Below are 17,717 nucleotides of genomic sequence, written 5' to 3' on the forward strand. Positions count from 1 at the left end.
TCTTTTAATTCTCTAACTCATCTCTTTCTTTTCTCTTCACATTATCCTCAAATTTTCATTCCCTCTGCTCTCTTCTCTCCCTCCTCTTCCTACTTCCCTCCATCTCATCCTTGCACGATGCCCTTTCCTTCTCTCTCTCTTGCTCCTTTCTTCTTCTCCGCTTCCTCCTCCTCCGCCACTCTACAGTATATATTCACCTAAGTTGTATTCTTCCTCTTTACCTTTTCATCCTTCACCTCCATACCATATTCGCTTCCCTTGTCCTCGTTTTCATCTTACATTCTAGTTTCTCCACTTTTCCATCTCTCTCTCTCTCTTCCACCATATCCTCAAGTCTTCGCTTTTCCAGCCTTATGCAGTTAATACCTTTCTTCCAGTTTCTCTATCACCTGTTCTCCATTTTTCTCCATCCCACTCTTTCCTTCTCTTCTTCTCTTTATGCATCTTATTATCGCCTATCCCTTCTTCTCCCTCTCTCCTCTCCGTATTCTCCTTGTTCCTATCTTCTTCCTTCTCCCCGTCCAGGTCTCGTCCATCGTCTCCTGTTCCCTCCAACCCATTCTCCCTTGTTTGTACTCCTACTTTCCCTGACTATCATCTATCTTAATTCTTGCATTAGACATATGAAAGTGTTCCCCATGAGAGGTTAATTGGAAAAGTTGCCGCACACAACTTAGCAGGGGATGTTTTAACACTCTCAGGATTCTATAATTCACACTCACCTGAATAACATTATCTGTCCTTGGCTGATTACAGCAAGAGTTGTTTTGGCCATGAAAGGGTAGCTGGGGATGGTATTGACACTCTCAGGCTCCTATGACTCGCCCTCAGCTAAATACAATCGTCTGACGATAACACGAATAGAATGTAAAAGCTGTCACAATAGTAGAGACCCTTCTTATGAGGAAAGATTAAAAAATATATATATATATCTGCTGGAAGGGGGGCGAGTTAAGACAGATGTCACTGAATTTTCAGGTGGATGAAGGGATATACTGCTGGAGACAAATTACAAGAGCAAGGAAGGCGGCGAGTCGGGAGAGATGTAATTAAATGTTGAAGTGTGTCAAACGATGCATGACGGGCAACATTAATCAAGTTTTAAAAATAAGTTGGCAAGACAACGCGTACAATGGTTTCAAATGAGAAATTCCGTTTCATGAGAGAGGTAGGAAGGGACTGACTCAGAAACAGAGTCATGATGAAGTGGAGCACGTAATCCACGATGCAGATGGCGTTAATTCGATACAGAGTTTCAAGAATGGCGCAAAGAACTCAGAATATTTTTACGATTCTCCAGGTTCCAGTGCGAAAGAATATGTTTCCTCCCTCTTTCCTACAAAACTTCAGTACCAGTTTTTCTAGGTTGTATGGTGTGCTTTCTCACTTTTTCCTGCCAGTTTCTGCTTGGAAGGAGTGGTGCTGGGCGAGGAGAGAGCCTTACCCGATGCTACTCTTGTCATATTTTTTTTTTATTTAAGCCAGACAATTACGGCACGAGTTGTCTTCTATAAACAAATCACCTGCTGCAGTCATCAAAATTTTCTCAGGTTTTCGCCTTTCTCCTCTTCTTTCGTCTTTGCCTCTCCTGCTGCTTCTCTATCTCTCCTTTCCACCCACATCCTTGGCCAGGTTCTCCTCTTTCTTTCTTACATCCCAATCTAGCTTTATTATTATTAACCTCTCTCATTCCTGCGCCCCAATTTCGCCTAGCTCCATCTATTCCTTCTCGCATCTCGCCTTCTCTTCCACTTCCTTATCACATCCCTTCTTCTTCCTTCCCAATCACTTCTTGCTTCACTCTTCTCGTCCTTCTTTTCCGTCCATCCCATTTTCGCCTCTTTCCCCTTTTATTTATTTAAAGTACATCGAGTCATCGAACCCTTTTCCTCTTCCTTCTTTCGCTTCCTTGATCTTTCTTCCTCCTCCCTCTATCCTGTCCTTACTTCTTCCTCTCCCCACCCCCTCACCTTCCTCCGTTCACCTTCCTTTAGCCCATCCTAATAACCCTCTTTACCTTCTTTCTGTCAAAGATTCTTCTCCTTCTGTCCTTTCCACTTCCTTCCTTTCTTACCTCTCCCTCCTCTTCCTTACTTCATACCCTCTCTTCTTTCCCTCCTTTTTCTCCCATCTTCTCTTGAATCCTTCTTCTCCTCTCCTCCTCCCCCTCCTTTTCCCTATATTCCAGCTCCCCCCCACCATTTCTGTCCTCCTTCTTGACTTCACCTCTGTCCTCTTACTCCTCTTCCATACCTTCTACCCTTACCTTCAGTCTCCCATTCGTCCCTTATTCCCGTTCTGAGCACTCTCCTACTTCCGCCTTTCCTTTCACCCTATCCTCCTCCTTCCTGTCCTTGAATTCCCACTCCTCCTTTCCCTCCTCTTGCCCCCATCTTATCTGCCTCTTACTTTTCTGCTCTATCTCCCACGAGGGCCACTCCCTCTCCCCTCCTTCGCCTCCCCCACCCAAACTTCACATTGGAGAAATGACTCTCTCCCTCCTCTGACCACCCTTCACTCTCTATGGGCAAATTATGCTTACTCCTCCTCCTTGCTAGTTGGAAGGAGACTTAAGAAGGAGGAGAAGGAGAAGGGAAGGAGCCCGGAAGAAGTTAGATTAACTCTGTGATTCTTAATTGCCATTTTCAGAAACTGGTCTGGGGGGGGCCAGTACGTCATTAACCCGGACGACGTTAATTGCTTGTGAGAGTAAGGAGCACCGCCAGAAAGGTAATTGCCTCTTTGACTCTTAGTAATTGTAGTTTCTGTAATTACGAACCTGAATATGGGTACGCTCGAGGTTCTTTTGATTTTCATTTCAGTCTCCTGCAGTTGTTAATTCCTTCATTACCAGAGGTCTCACAAAAGCTGATTAAAGTCCCTTGGAAACTACAAGAGTAAGATGGCAAAAGATGCTCTGTTACTAAATAGTTTAATGGAAAATGCCTCTAATTACGTCACTTACAAAAGTTTCTAGTAACCTGGCGGTGGACTTGACATACCCTGTAATCATAAATTCTGTGAACGTCAGATCAGAGTTTTCCATTCTGAAACTTAGTCACCGCTACTACCTCCTTTACAACGTCTCGAAACCGTGTCAGCATCTCATGATATTCTGCTAGGGAATCAACGATAGCTGAATTGGAATTTTGCTTTATCATTTCGGAATCTCAGAAGCATTAAGGAATTTATGACCTGGTTTGCAATCTCGCTTAATTAGGTTGGAATCCTATACGTATGTATTAAGTTTTGACCGCAGCTGTGAACAGCTGACTGTGACACCAAACAAACTGTACTATAGTTCCTTCACCTTAACTTGGTGGATATCTTATTTTCGTAGTTCATATGGCAGAATACGACAGGTCTCTGGCTCTACATCCTTTCCATCCCTTTGTCGTGACTAGATCTAAATTTTAGTGTTAACTTGTAATGTAAAGTCAAATTAAAGTGGGCAGAGCATACGTAACAACAAGTGAATGAAGTCTTGCCATGCAATAGTCCCCTACCGGATGATAACCATACTGTGTATACAATGAGGGTATGAGAGCAATACGTATGTACTGTGTGCACAGTATGGGTATGTAAAGATCTTAACCTTGGATGGCTGGTTGTTGCGCGCGACACACCTTCATGGTATGGGGAACAATTGCGTGAAGTTTTATCACAATCTGTCCATGCATGTGGAAGTTACAGAGCGGACACGAAATTGCACACGGACTGACGGACGTACTGGAGGTACTGACGGAACCGCGCAAACCTATAGACCCCGACCGGTCTGACCGGTAGGGGACTAATTATCAAATGTGTGTGTGTGTGTGTGTGTGTGTGTGTGTGTGTGTGTGTGTGTGTGTGTGTGTGTGTGTGTGTGTGTGTGTGTGTGTGTGTGTGTTTAATGTGTCCGACTCTGGGCAAATGCTTCAGGGCCTATTTTTCGGGGGCAGTGGCCTATTCTAAGGCCCAGTAGTCCTCTTACATCTCCACATGCCACCACTTTGGCGCTAACACCCACCATCCATAATGAATAAATGCTGGGGCTATCTCATACAGGACTTGTTTATTGGTATTAGCGGGGGTACTTTTACGACATGTCGGCGGGTCTTCTGGCAGATCAGGAAAGTCTGCTTTTATGAAATTCAAATCCTTAAACTGTTCCCTGCCAGCCGGATTCGAACCTGGGTCCATAAGGACTGCAGGCCGCCTCTCTACCGATTCAGTCACCGCCTCCACCAAATCTCACTTCATTATTTCGGAGACCCAGCTGTGCGAAGGCTCTCGAAATCTGACAAAATTTGGTTGAACTGAAAACGATTATCAGTCTGTCCTGAGAGGTGTGGGGACTCGCTAGCTGATTAGTGTTCAGAAATTTTATGGGTAGTTGACCAGCCTATGCCCTTGTTGATCTGGGAGTCTGTCTTGCAAGGAAAACCACCACCACCACCACTACAACAATAAATAAATAAATAATAATAATAATAATAATAATAATAACAATAATAATAAATGATAATGACTAATGATGGTGGCGATTATGATGACGATGGATGATGATGATGAATATTCCTGATTGGGTAGTTCGGTGAGGCAGACAGGTAAAGGAATCATTTAGCAGAACTGTTTACATTGGCGTCTCTATACTGGAAGGTAACACTGGACACAGGATTATGAAAGGCCTTCGTCGGGGAGGAGGAGTGGCGTCGAAAAATGATGGGCAGGGTTGTCTGGCGTTGGGATCTCACCTCGTTAGTTCGTAAACCCATGTGTGTCGGGAATTATTGCATGTTCCCGTCTCAAGACAACTACACAGATACTACAGCATTATACCTGTTTTGTGTGTGTGTGTGTGTGTGTGTGTGTGTGTGTGTGTGTGTGTGTGTGTGTGTGTGTGTGTGTGTGAGAGAGAGAGAGAGAGAGAGAGAGAGAGAGAGAGAGAGAGAGAGAGAGAGAGAGAGAGAGAGAGAGAGAGAGAGCAACATTTTGTCTGAAAAATCTCTCTTGGCTGGTTCGGAATGGCAAAGATGTAAAGGAATTATTTATCGTGACTGTAGACTCTGGCGCCTGCAGGTACCGGACGGCGGCTCAGGTATACTAGAATGTCAAACTTCCTGCTGGGGTGGAGGGAGGAGGGCAGGGAGAGACTTTTGCCATATACTGCTTTATCAGTTCCCAGCCTCAGAGGTGTAAAGGAATTATTGACCGACGCTGCACATGTTCGCCTCCCTCGATACTGGAAGTGAACTCGGGTACTGGGATATCCAACTCTCTGCTCCGGGGGAAGGATGGATGGATGAGGGCTGTGGTTTGGGACGCCTGGTGGTTTAGTGGACTGAGCCGCTCCACCTGGATATGGCCTATAGGAGTTTTTAGTCTCAACGAGGGTGACATATCCTTCTCGTCTTAACTGTCTGAATTACGTAGTCCAACCCCTGTCCCTGCGCTCCTGGTGGTGCAATACAGGATACGGTGATGGGCGGATGGAAGGTATTTGGACAGAGAATCTCGCGTCATCAGTTTAGGAACCCGTAAGTGTAAATGGCTTACTGACCAAGACAGTATTGGTAGAAACACGGCCACTGAAATATCAAACCTGGGGAAGTTTTTTTTTTTCCCCCTTTCATTTTGTATATTTTCCTTTCCTTCCTTTTCTCATTGCGGTGTTTATGTGGAAAATCTCACTTCGCTATTTCGGACCTCGACTGTCCCCTAAAACCGAAAACGAATTACTATTCGGGAAAATATAAAACTCGGTGTCTGGGAGTGGCGAGTAAAAGGAGTGGGGAGTGGGGTGGTGGATTTCCTCAATGTGGTGTTTGGGTAGAGAATCCGATTTCTCTGGAGGGTCTGCGAGGGGCGTCAGGTGTGGGTGAAGTGTGATCAACCCAACACGTTTTTAGTACACACTATATTGGCACAGTGAGGCAGACTTCTACACTCACACCACACTCCCAACACCTTAATAACACTTTCATTCTCAGCTTGCACTTTCAACAATTTCCTGATCTTACTCACCACCATTCTGAACATTTTTCATATTTTTTCAACTCTGAACACTTTCTTGTTCTTGCACTAAACTCTCTCTCACTTGGAACACTTTCTAGCACGCTGAACACTTTCTTGCACTTAGAACATTTTCTTGAGCTTACCTTTTAACACCTCCTAGACTATGTACTACAGTATAAAAACTTTCATCTTGATCTCTGGGAAGTTCCTTGATCTTGGCCCCTAAGTAGGGCCATGGTTTTGTACTCAGAATATTCTCGATTTTGCACTTGAACTATCAGGCACTCTGAACACTTTCTTGCACGTTAAGTATTCCTGAACAGTTTCCTACACTATCATCTCTTTCTTGTCACAGTTATAGTTTCAGCACATCTTTATTAACACAGTTCAATTTTGAACACTTCTACAGTTTGTATATTTACAATGCCAACACCCTTTCCCGTATAATACTATCTCGTATTTTCAATTCTTACCGTACCTCCTGCACTGTCAATACTTCCACGTGCTTGGAACACTTTCTTGCATTTCCATTACTTTTCTGCACAATGAATACTTTCTTGACTTTTACATCTACCAGCATTTTCCTGCACATTCGAGTATATACTCTTTTGCAGCATGAGATCTTTCTTCCTTTCTTACCTTGAACAATTTCTTGTACTTTGAACACATTTCTGTTTCTGCACTTTGCTCACTTTCCTGCACTCCGAACATTCTCCTGTATTCTGAACACCTTCCTGCACTCTGAACTTTGCTGCAATTTGATAATTTTTCAATATTTTCAAAATCTTCCTGTTTTGTTAACACTTTCCAGCACTTTGAAAACTGTTCAGAAATCTGAAAACCTACGATTTAACGCTTCCCCACAAAGTGAATGGCTTCCCATGGCAGTGTCATTTGAATGGAAAGCTTTGATGAAGTATTATTCTGAAGCGGTGGATATAATTATAACTTGAGAATTCAATTAATCAAAATGCACTGAATTTTATGAGGTAAGGCAATTACCATACACTCATCGTTTGAACTATTTATCCATGATGAAGATTAATCAGTGCGTGAATAATCGGCGGCTGTAAAGGTATTACCACATTACATCCCCAAATGGTGCCAGGTTTAGAGGCTCACGGAAACATCTGGTACTGACAGTCGGCAGTGAATATATATATATATATATATATATATATATATATACATATATATATACTCAGACCTTCTCCTCCAATTCCACCTTAGACGATTCTGGCGCTGTTCCTCCATCACTTCCCCTCTCTGACTTCCTCACAGCTGACATTAAATTTTCTTCAATTGACGTATTTTCTGCCATCACAGGCCTCAATACTAACAAGGCATATGGTCCTGATGGGGTCCCTCCTCTTGTCCCCAAGAACTATGCTTCTGTGCTTACACTCCGTCTAGGTGAACTCTTTCGCCTTAGTCTATCAACTAGTACAATTCCATCTAGCTGGATGTTCATTTTCATCCAGCATGTCCCAGTGAAGGGTGACTATTCCAAGCCTTCTAACTATCGTCCAACTGCTCTAACATCCTGTTTTTCAGAAGTTTTTGAATCTATTCTGAACAAAAAAAAAAATAAAAATAAAAATAAAAATAAAGCACCTTTCCTATCAGAACTCTCTTTCCCCTCGTCAGTATGGGTTCCGCCAGGGACGCTCCATTGGCGATCTCACCTATCTTTCAGACCCCTGGTCATCCTCCTTTCGGGACCTTGGCGAAAACCCTGTCATTGCACTTGACATCTCAAAGGCCTTTGATCGAGTCTGGCATAAATGTTTAATTTTCAAACTCTCCTCTTACGGTTTCTGTCCTTCTATCTGTGCCTTCATCTCTAGCTTCTTTTTTGATCGTTCTGGAGCTGCTGTTGTGGAAACCCATCGTTCTTCCCCTAGAGCTATCAATAATGGTGTTCCTCAGGTCTCTGTCCTAACACTAACTCTCTTCCTTCTATTCATAAATTACCTTCTACACTGTACATCTAACTCTTTCCAATACGCTCATGACTCCACCCTTCACCTTTCCACTCGCTTCCCGCAGTGTCCATCTCAGCAGTTACTTGAACAAACATGGTATGAGGCTATGGCACACCTCCTGTCTGACTTAGCTCATATGGCTGATTTGGGTCAAAGTTTTTTTTTTTTTTTTTTTATGCGAGGAAGAAGGAACCAAAGGCCACGAGCCCGCAGTAACAGTTCCCTCCAAGAGAAAAACAAAACACAACAGAGAGCCAAATTCAAGATCCGATCATTTGGAGATGCCTGGACACACTGCGCTTGAAAGACTGGAGATCATAGGCAGCAGGAAATACAGACAGAGGGAGACAGTTCCAGAGCTGACCCGTTGCATAAATGAAAGACTGGGAGTAACGGTTAACTCTTGCATTAGAGAGTTGGACAGAAAAGGGATGAGAGTTTGCTGCCAGACGGGTGCTACGCGCCCGTCGTAGAGGTGGAGGAATGCAAGCAGACAGTTCAGAGGAGCAATGACCATTAAAGTAGCGATAGAGAAGAGATAAAGATGCAACAGTGCGGCGAAGAGACAGAGGTTGAAGGGAGTCAGTAAGACGAGGAGAGTTAATGAGACGAAAAGCCTTTGACTCCACCCTGTTGAGAAGAGCTGTATGTGGGGAGCCTCCCCACACATGAGAGTTGTACTCCACACAGGGGCGGATAAAACCCCTGTATAGAGTCAACAATTGTGCAGGGGTAAAGAAAGAGCGGAGACGGCTTAGCACACCCAATCACTTGGAAGCAGATTTTACAAGAGATGTAATATGATCTTTCCAAGATAAGTCCCGAGTAAATGAAACCCCAAGCATGTTCAAGGATGATGCAGGATTAAGCTGAATATTATTAAACATTAATGGGTATACCTGTGGAAGTGTGGTAGGTCTCCATATTATAATTGCAAATCATACTAGATAGATAGATAAATAGATAGATAGAGAGACAGATAGAAGCAGGAAGTCAAATGATGAGAAGGTGTTGTGTTTGCGAGAAGCGAGCAGCGCTAAACGCTACATCGGGGAAAGCTGACGACAGCGGCCTGTATGGAGTTGATTCTGTTAGTTGTCAGCTGTCCTCTCGTGAGAAAGTTCTGTTGCCATGAGGAAGATACGTGACACACACACCCTACTACACGAGATGTGAGGAAAGAGAGTTTAGAAGGAGACAAGCGACCCTAGAGAGAGGTCGAGACGGAGATTAGCTTTAGAACAGAGAGAGAGAGAGAGATAGCGAGACAGGGAGGTAGCTACCCAGGACTTATACTATTATACCTGTTTAATATTTCCAAGACAAATAAAAATAGTCCCATACTATTCTTTACCTCTCCCGTCACTACATGACATCTGGTGGGGAAACTACTACAAGATATAAAAGCCGCTTGACCACAAGTCTAAAATATACGCCTCTACAAGCAAATACAAAGTCGCTGCTTTATGATACAAAGTCTTTATGACATTTGGTAGCAGCGAACGTATACGAACCTCGTCTACGAATCAACATTAAATTCCTACAAAATATCAAGATTGACAACAACCAACAATATCAGCTCCTGCCCCCTCCGTCTCCCAGATCATTACGCTGATGCAGAGGTCAAGAGATCACTCGACGCCTTGCAAGTAGCTTAACGACAAACCAGCAAATCTATGGACATCGTCTCCGAATTAAAAGCAAATTTCTACAAAAGCAACCGAGACTACAAGGTTAGCTTCAGTTCTACAAAGTCTACAGCCATCTACAATCAACTACAGCCATCTACAATCAACTACAATTAACAACTCTACGTCGTCTGTATAATCTTCTACACGCACCTACAAGTAGCGGCAGTCTTCATCCTACAACGAATAAATCACTAGAGAAAAGGACAGAGAAAACTTCCACATAGAATAAAGGGAACAAACAAACGAAGAGTGAGACACGATTTACAACTCATCTTACTCACTCGTCTTCACTCAAGTTACTCATCGCTACTCATTCACTCACCACAGCTACCAGTGTGGGAAGTTGAGGTCATCATGCGTGCTTGCTGAACAGACGCCACGTCAGTCAACACACCACCTGCACCACCACTCACACCATTTCCCACCACGGTAAAAATTAGTAAGTTACATAGTTACTTCATTTATACAATACACAGTGATAGACAATAAGCTTCTGCACAAACATATAAAACGTGCTGTATAGTTACAGTTTAAATACACATACTTACTTCAGTTATCTCCATAACTCAAACACTAAATAATCACCAACAATAAATATTCTACACTGTATATATTCATTCATTTATTATAACATTTATTTACTACCAACGAGTGTTACCATTCATACCTACATAAAATACGTGTTTCATACATACACCTATACATTATTATATCTACAAGCGATAAAGAAAATATACCATCACAGTTACTCAGTGAGCAATTAAAAGAACTGTATTAAACATTTATTAATTAAAGCTACCTAGTGGAAACATACAAATTAAGTTACAAGGTAAACTAGAAAAAAAAAAAAAAAAAATGGCCAACACAAATGCCGTTAGCAAGAGTGAACATCTTCAACACAATCGTGAAGACAATGATTTCCACACAGTGCTGACACACATATTACTCACGAGAGGTACAGGTGAACAAGTCAGTGTGTATAGTTAATACTGTATATATGTATATATTTTTTTTTTTATAAAATAACAAAATATGGGACTATATAATATCATTTTATATTATCTGTGCAATATAAACTAAACTTTGAAAAAGTATCCCAAGAAAATTAGCCAGTAATTATGTAACCATGAACAACATGGAAACAAGCGTACACAAGCAAAGAGAAACAAACTATGGAAATTCAATACATACAAAAAAAAAAAAAAGAAAGAAAGAAAGAAAAGTAAAACAGAAAAAAGAGAAATAGTGTAAGATCACATAACAAACAAATGAAAATAAGTGTAAGTGTTACTACATAAGCCAAAATACCACATAAACTACAAACAAAAAAAGCAAATTGTTGTCTCCACATACAAGTGGCACGACACATCGTCACTATCATCGACCGCAGCATATGTTAGGACTGCAGTTATTACAATTGTTACTCCATATTATAATTATGTAAAGACAAACGATTGCATTATGTTACACTTTGCCAATTATGTAACAGTTGCATTAACAAGATGTAACTTTTATGTAACTTTAACTACAATTATGTACCTACAAACGATATGTAACAATTATGTAACGACAAACGATTGCATTATGTTACACTTTGCCAATTATGTAACAGTTGCATTAACAAGATGTAACTTTTATGTAACTTTAACAACAATTATGTACCTACAAACGATATGTAACAATTATGTAACGACAAAACAGTTGCATTAACAAGATGTAACTTTTATGTAACTATAATTATAAGGCCAACACAATTATGCATTAACACAATATTTGGTAACAATTCATAAAATGTTACAATTATGTAGTACCACAATGTTAGTACAATATTATAAGTCATACAATTATAGCACAATTCTATATTACCAGTATCATCATACAAGTTAGATGAAATATTAGACATTACTAAAGTGATAACTCAAATATGTAATGTATAACTTAGCAGTATTACCATTGCACAATTATATTGCATTTATTCCAATATGTATTCAACTTATTTAAAATGTAATATTACTGAATAATCACTATTTACTATGAATAATATATGTATACAATATTCATACAATTATGTTACTTTACAATATTATGTATTTCACTTAATTAGCTTATAAGTTTATTATAATGTGTATGTAGTATGTATTAATATATTATAACTATTAAATGTCGATGGTACGCCATTTTTGCGCGGCAGAGCAATGTGGTAGGTCTCCATATTATAATTGCAAATCATACTAGATAGATAGATAAATAGATAGATAGAGAGACAGATAGAAGCAGGAAGTCAAATGATGAGAAGGTGTTGTGTTTTAGAGAATAGAGCAGCGCTAAACTCTTACACGGGGGAAAGCTGACGACAGCGGCCAGTAAGGAGATGATTCAGTTAGCTGTCAGCAGTCCTCTCGTGAGAAAGTTCTGTTGCCATGAGGAAGATACGTGACACACACACCCTACTACACGAGATGTGAGGAAAGAGAGTTTAGAAGGAGACAAGCGACCCTAGAGAGAGGTCGAGACGGAGATTAGCTTTAGAACAGAGAGAGAGAGAGAGATAGCGAGACAGGGAGGTAGCTACCCAGGACTTATACTATTATACCTGTTTAATATTTCCAAGACAAATAAAAATAGTCCCATACTATTCTTTACCTCTCCCGTCACTACATGACATCTGGTGGGGAAACTACTACAAGATATAAAAGCCGCTCGACCACAAGTCTAAAATATACTTCTCTACAAGTAACTACAAAGTCTTTATGACAGAAGATTATGTCGGGTTGATAGGTGTAAGAACTGAGTCTTAGATGCATTAAAGACAACCATATTATTTTTACCCCAGTCAGAGATACGAGCCAAGTCAGACATTAGGTGTGCCATAGCCTCATCCCTTGTTTCTTAAGTAACTGTTGAGATGGGCGTTGCGGGAACCGAATGGAAAGGTGAAGGGTGGAGTCATCAGCGTATGAGTGGATAGGGTTAGATGTACAGCTTAGAAGATCATTGATGAATAAAAGGAAGAGAGTTGGTGATAGGACAGAGCCCTGAGGAACACCACTGTTGATAGATCTAGGAGAAGAATGGTGGCCGTCTACAACAGCGGCTATAGAACGACCAGAAAGGAAGCTAGCGATGAAGGCACAGATAGAAGGATAGAAACCGTAGGAGGGCAGTTTGGAAATTAAAGATTTATGCCAGACTCGATCGAAAGCCTTTGAGATGTCAAGTGCAATGGCAAAGCTTTCGCCAAAGTTCCGAAAGGAGGATGACCAGGAGTCTGAAAGGTAGGTGAGAAGATCGCCAGTGGAGCGTCCCTGACGGAACCCATACTGACGATCGGAAAGAAGGTTGTGATAGGAAAGATGCCTTAAAATTTTTCTATTAAGAACTGACTCGAAAACTTTTGAAATACAGGATGTTAAAGCAATTGGACGATAGTTGGAGGGTTGGGAGTAGTCACCCTTCTTTGGGACTGGCTGAATGAGAGCAAACTTCCAGCAAGAAGGAAAGGTACAAGTTGACAGACAAAGGCGAAAGAGTTTGCCTAGGCAGGGTGTAAGCACAGAAGCACAGTTCTTGAGAACAACAGGAGGGACCCCATCAGGCCCATATGCCTTGTTAGTACTGAGGCCAGAGATGGCAGAAAATACATCAAATGAAGAAATTTTAATGTCAGCCATGAGGAAGTCAGAGGGGAGAAGTGATGGAGGAACAACACCGGAATCGTCTAAGGTGGAATTGGAGGAGAAAGTCTGTGCGAAGAGATCTGCTTTATCAGTAGAAGAAATAGCTACAGAACCATCAGAGTAGAAAAGAGGAGGGAAGGATAATGAGGTAAAGTTGTTAGAAAGATTTTTGGCAAGGTGCCAGAAGGAGCGGTAAGAATTCGAGTTGGAGAGTTGAGAGCATTTAGTATGGATGAAATTATTTTTAGTAGAGCGAAGAACAGACTTAGCACGATTCCAGGCAGAAACGTAAAGATGATGTGATTCAGGGGTGGGTTGGCTCCGGTACCTTTTGTAGGCCTTCTCCTTGTTGCGGACAGCATTAGAACAAGTGTGATTAAACCAAGGCTTTCTTGCATTAGTCAAAGGATATGAGAAAGGAATGTATGCTTCCATGCCCGAGAGAATAACCTCCGTAATGCGCAAGGCACACTCAGATGGCTCACGGCCATGGAAACAATAATCATTCCAGGGAAAATCAAAGAAGTACTGCCTGAGGGCCTCCCAGTCTGCGGCTCCAAAATGCCACAGACGACGTTTCCCTGGAGGGTCCACACATCGGAGTGGATAGGACAGGTTAAGGGTAATAAGGTTGTGATCGGAGGAGCCCAACGGAGAGAAAAGATTAACAGAGTAAGCAGAAGGATTAGTTGTGAGGAAGAGGTCAAGTATGTTGGAGCTCTCTCCAAGGCGGTCAGGGATACGGGTAGGTGCTGTACAAGCTGCTCTAGGTCATTAAGGATAGAAAAGATGTAGGCTTGTTCACCAGGTGGATCCGTGAAAGGAGAGGAGAGCCAAAGGTGGTGGTGAACATTGAAATCTCCAAGAATGGAGATTTCAGAGAAAGGAGAAATGGACAGAATGTGTTCCATCATAGAAGTAAGATAGTCGAAGAATTTTTGATAGTCAGTAGAATTAGGGGATAAGTAAACAGCACAGATATATTTAGTCAGAGAATGACAGGAAAGCCGAAGCCAGAGTGTGGAGAATACAGAAGAGGCAAGTTCAGGAACACGAGAGCAAGATAGGTCGTTGCGTATATATACACAACAGCCACCTTTGGCTTTGAAATGAGTATAGAGAAAGTAGGAGGATACAGAAAAGGGTTTGCTGTCGGTTGCCTCAGACAGCTGAGTCTCCGTTAGAAAAAGAAGGTGAGGTTTAGAGGAGGAGAGGTGGTGTTCGACAGAGCGAAAGTTAGATGAAAGGCCGCGAATGTTGCAGAAATGAAGAAGAAGAGAGTCAGACAGTGGTCCCAGGCACCTCGAGTCGTCACCGGGAGAGGGGCAGATGGCGGGGGCATTTATGGTCCCCCCCCCTGGGGACTCCGAGGCTTGATTAATCGACGCCATTTTGGTAATTTTGAATAGGAAGTGTAGTGTGTACTGTGCATGTAGTTTGGTGAAGATAGTTAGAGAAATTTGTACTGGAGAGCATGCTGGCCTACTCTCTGTGTAACTGAGACACTGAAAAAGTTCAGCAAAGGGGGATGGTCAGGAACTAGTCCTGAGGGCTGATGAAACGGGAGCTCCAGCACTCCCTGTCATCAGCTTTCCATCCACCTCGGGAGTACTGCCCTGCTCGACTGGTGCTACAGTCTACTCCTGTTGTTTCTAATGCATCAAAAACTTAGTTCTTTTTACACCTTTCAACTCGTCCAAATCTTCCGCAGGAATATCCTCTAATTTTTAACAATATCCAACCCAATCCTGCATCATCTTTAAACATACCTGGGGTTTCATTCTATCGGGATTATCTTGCAAGTATCATATTACCTCTCTTGAATAATCTGCTTCCAAGAGATCTGGTGTACTAAGCCAACTCCGTGAATTCTTTACCCCTGCACAGTTGTTGACTTTACACACAAGTTTTATTTGCCACTGTGTAGAGTACAACTCTCATGTGTGGGGAGGCTCCCCACATAAAGCTCCTCTTAACAAGGTGGAGTCAAATGTTTTTCGTGTCATTAACTCTCCTCTTCTTACTGGCTCCCTTCAACTTCTGTCGCTTCCCGCACTGTTGCATCTTTGTATCTTTTCTATCGTTACGTCAAAGGTCATTGCTTCTCTGAACTGTCTGTTTGCATCCCTTCAACACTATGGCGGGTGCGTAGCACCCATCTGGAAGCAAACTCTTATCCCTTTTCTGTCCAACTCCCTATAATGCATGAGTTAACCGTTACTCCCTGTCCTTCACGTATGCAACAGGAACTCCGCCTTCCTCTGTCAGTATTTCATACTGCCTATGACCTTGTCTTTTTAACGCAGTGTGTCAAGGCATCTCGGAATTGGCTATCTGTAATATTGTTTTTATTTTTTTCTTGGAAGGAACAATCTTGCTGGCTTCTGGCCTTTGGTTCCTTCTTCCTTGCATAAAAAAGATATTTATCTATCTATATGCATTCGAGTACACACACACACACACACACACACACAAATACACAGACACGCACATACTGTATATTATACTGCAAAGTCTATAAAATGGTGAAGGAAGACGTGCACTACAAAAGTTCTCCAGCATGAAGCGGAAGATTTCCCCAGACACATCGACTTTCAGGGCAGAGGTGGAAGAACAGGCGAGCGTCAGCGGGATTCTGACGCCTCCTGTCTGGTCCGGTGAGGTCGATGATGGCGGGTGCGGAACGGTAGGGTCAGACGGGCCTGGTGTGTGTGGGAGGCACGAGATGGTCTGGCAGGAGCGAAAGAATGGCAATTGTTTCCTTACACTCCCCTTGAGATCACCACGCGCTGGTGGTATATGTCACCACATCTCGTTCAGCGGGTCGATATTTGTGTGTTGCGGATCAATTCATCTTGCCAACTGTTGGGAACAAAACTTTATCTAATATTTCATTCTTTTTTCTTCTTTTCGCTCCCCTCTGCACGCTCATTTTACTATGTTGAGAGAGGTCTGGTATATTTTCCCACTCACAGATGACTTTTATCTAATATTTCACTTTTTTTTTTTTTTCGCTCCCCTCTACAAGCTCATGTTACTATGCTGAGACTGGTCTGGTATGCTTTCCCACTCACAGATGATTTTTAAGGCCAGGCGCGTATGAGGAGAAAGTGACGGGCATGCTCCAAGTGTGAAACGAACCTGTGTCCCTGACTTTACACTATTTCAACATAACACGATAACCAGGAGTAAATTTGCGTGTGCTGAGGATTCACTGCTCTTGCGTAACTGTGCCTTGCTATTGTTATGCCTACACTGACTGAGCATGACCTTAATCTATTTTTTCATCGTCGCGCGCCTTCTTCCAGACCCCAGCAACAGCCAAATTCCACCCCGATCCCACCTGCCCCACGCCACCTGTTTCACCTTAGGCATCACCATCCCCTCCTCACAGTATTAATGAGGACATGTCGGGACGAGAGGGAGGGTCTGGTGCTTCGATTATATATCACGACCTTCGCTACCTTGTCTCTGATGCCCTATAACCTGCACACACACACACACACACACACACCAGTGCACTGCGATCCAAACGGGCGCGAGATCAATCCCATAGTGGGGTAGGGAACATTGTGTGGATGTGAATTTCGTTACAACAATTATAGCTGAACTTCCACATAACCCACAGACAGGTCATTAAAACATCCCCGTTGACACCATCACGCCAGTCCTGAACGTGAGACACTCCCATCATTTATTCCGTACGGACAGTAGGTATTAGCTCCGAAGCGGTGACATGTGAAAGTGTGTAAGACATTGAACTGGGCTTGGAATGATGCGTCCAGATCATTCTAGGAAGAGGGAAAAAATCCGTATAAACTAATCCCACCATGCCCACTCCAATACATCCATCCCTATATACTCACTCCAACACACCCACCCTTGACACAATCACTTCAAGACAGCTCATCCAACCCACTCATTCCAACACACACACATGCCTGCCAGCCTACCCCGGAGGAGAGTCTTCCTCGTTTATATACCTCTCTTATATAAATAGTTCTTTAGCGTGGCGAGAAGCCGGTTTGGTGTTAGCTGACAACTCGCACAAGTTGAATACTTAGTCGCTGTTGCATGAAATCCGATAAGCCTTAGTCATGAAGTAGGACTAAGTCTCCTTGGTTCTATTCATGTCACATCTCCAGCCTGACTACACTCTGTTATCCACTGAGGTGAAGGGTTAGGGATCTTCGGTAGGTTAGAAAACACTGGTTAAATCTAATCTTGCACAAAACCCTGTCACAGACCAATACATCCTCCTGCCGTGTAATTCTTTTGTGCTCCTCTGTGTACCATAATATATCCATTCTACATACCCACCACTTCAGCACCAGGAAACATCTTTAATTTCATTCTTTGAAACTCAA

Source organism: Coenobita brevimanus, chromosome 97 (assembly GCF_032717465.1).
Source record: "Coenobita brevimanus isolate Jiangsu-jjx chromosome 97, ASM3271746v2, whole genome shotgun sequence".
Taxonomy (NCBI): domain Eukaryota; kingdom Metazoa; phylum Arthropoda; class Malacostraca; order Decapoda; family Coenobitidae; genus Coenobita; species Coenobita brevimanus.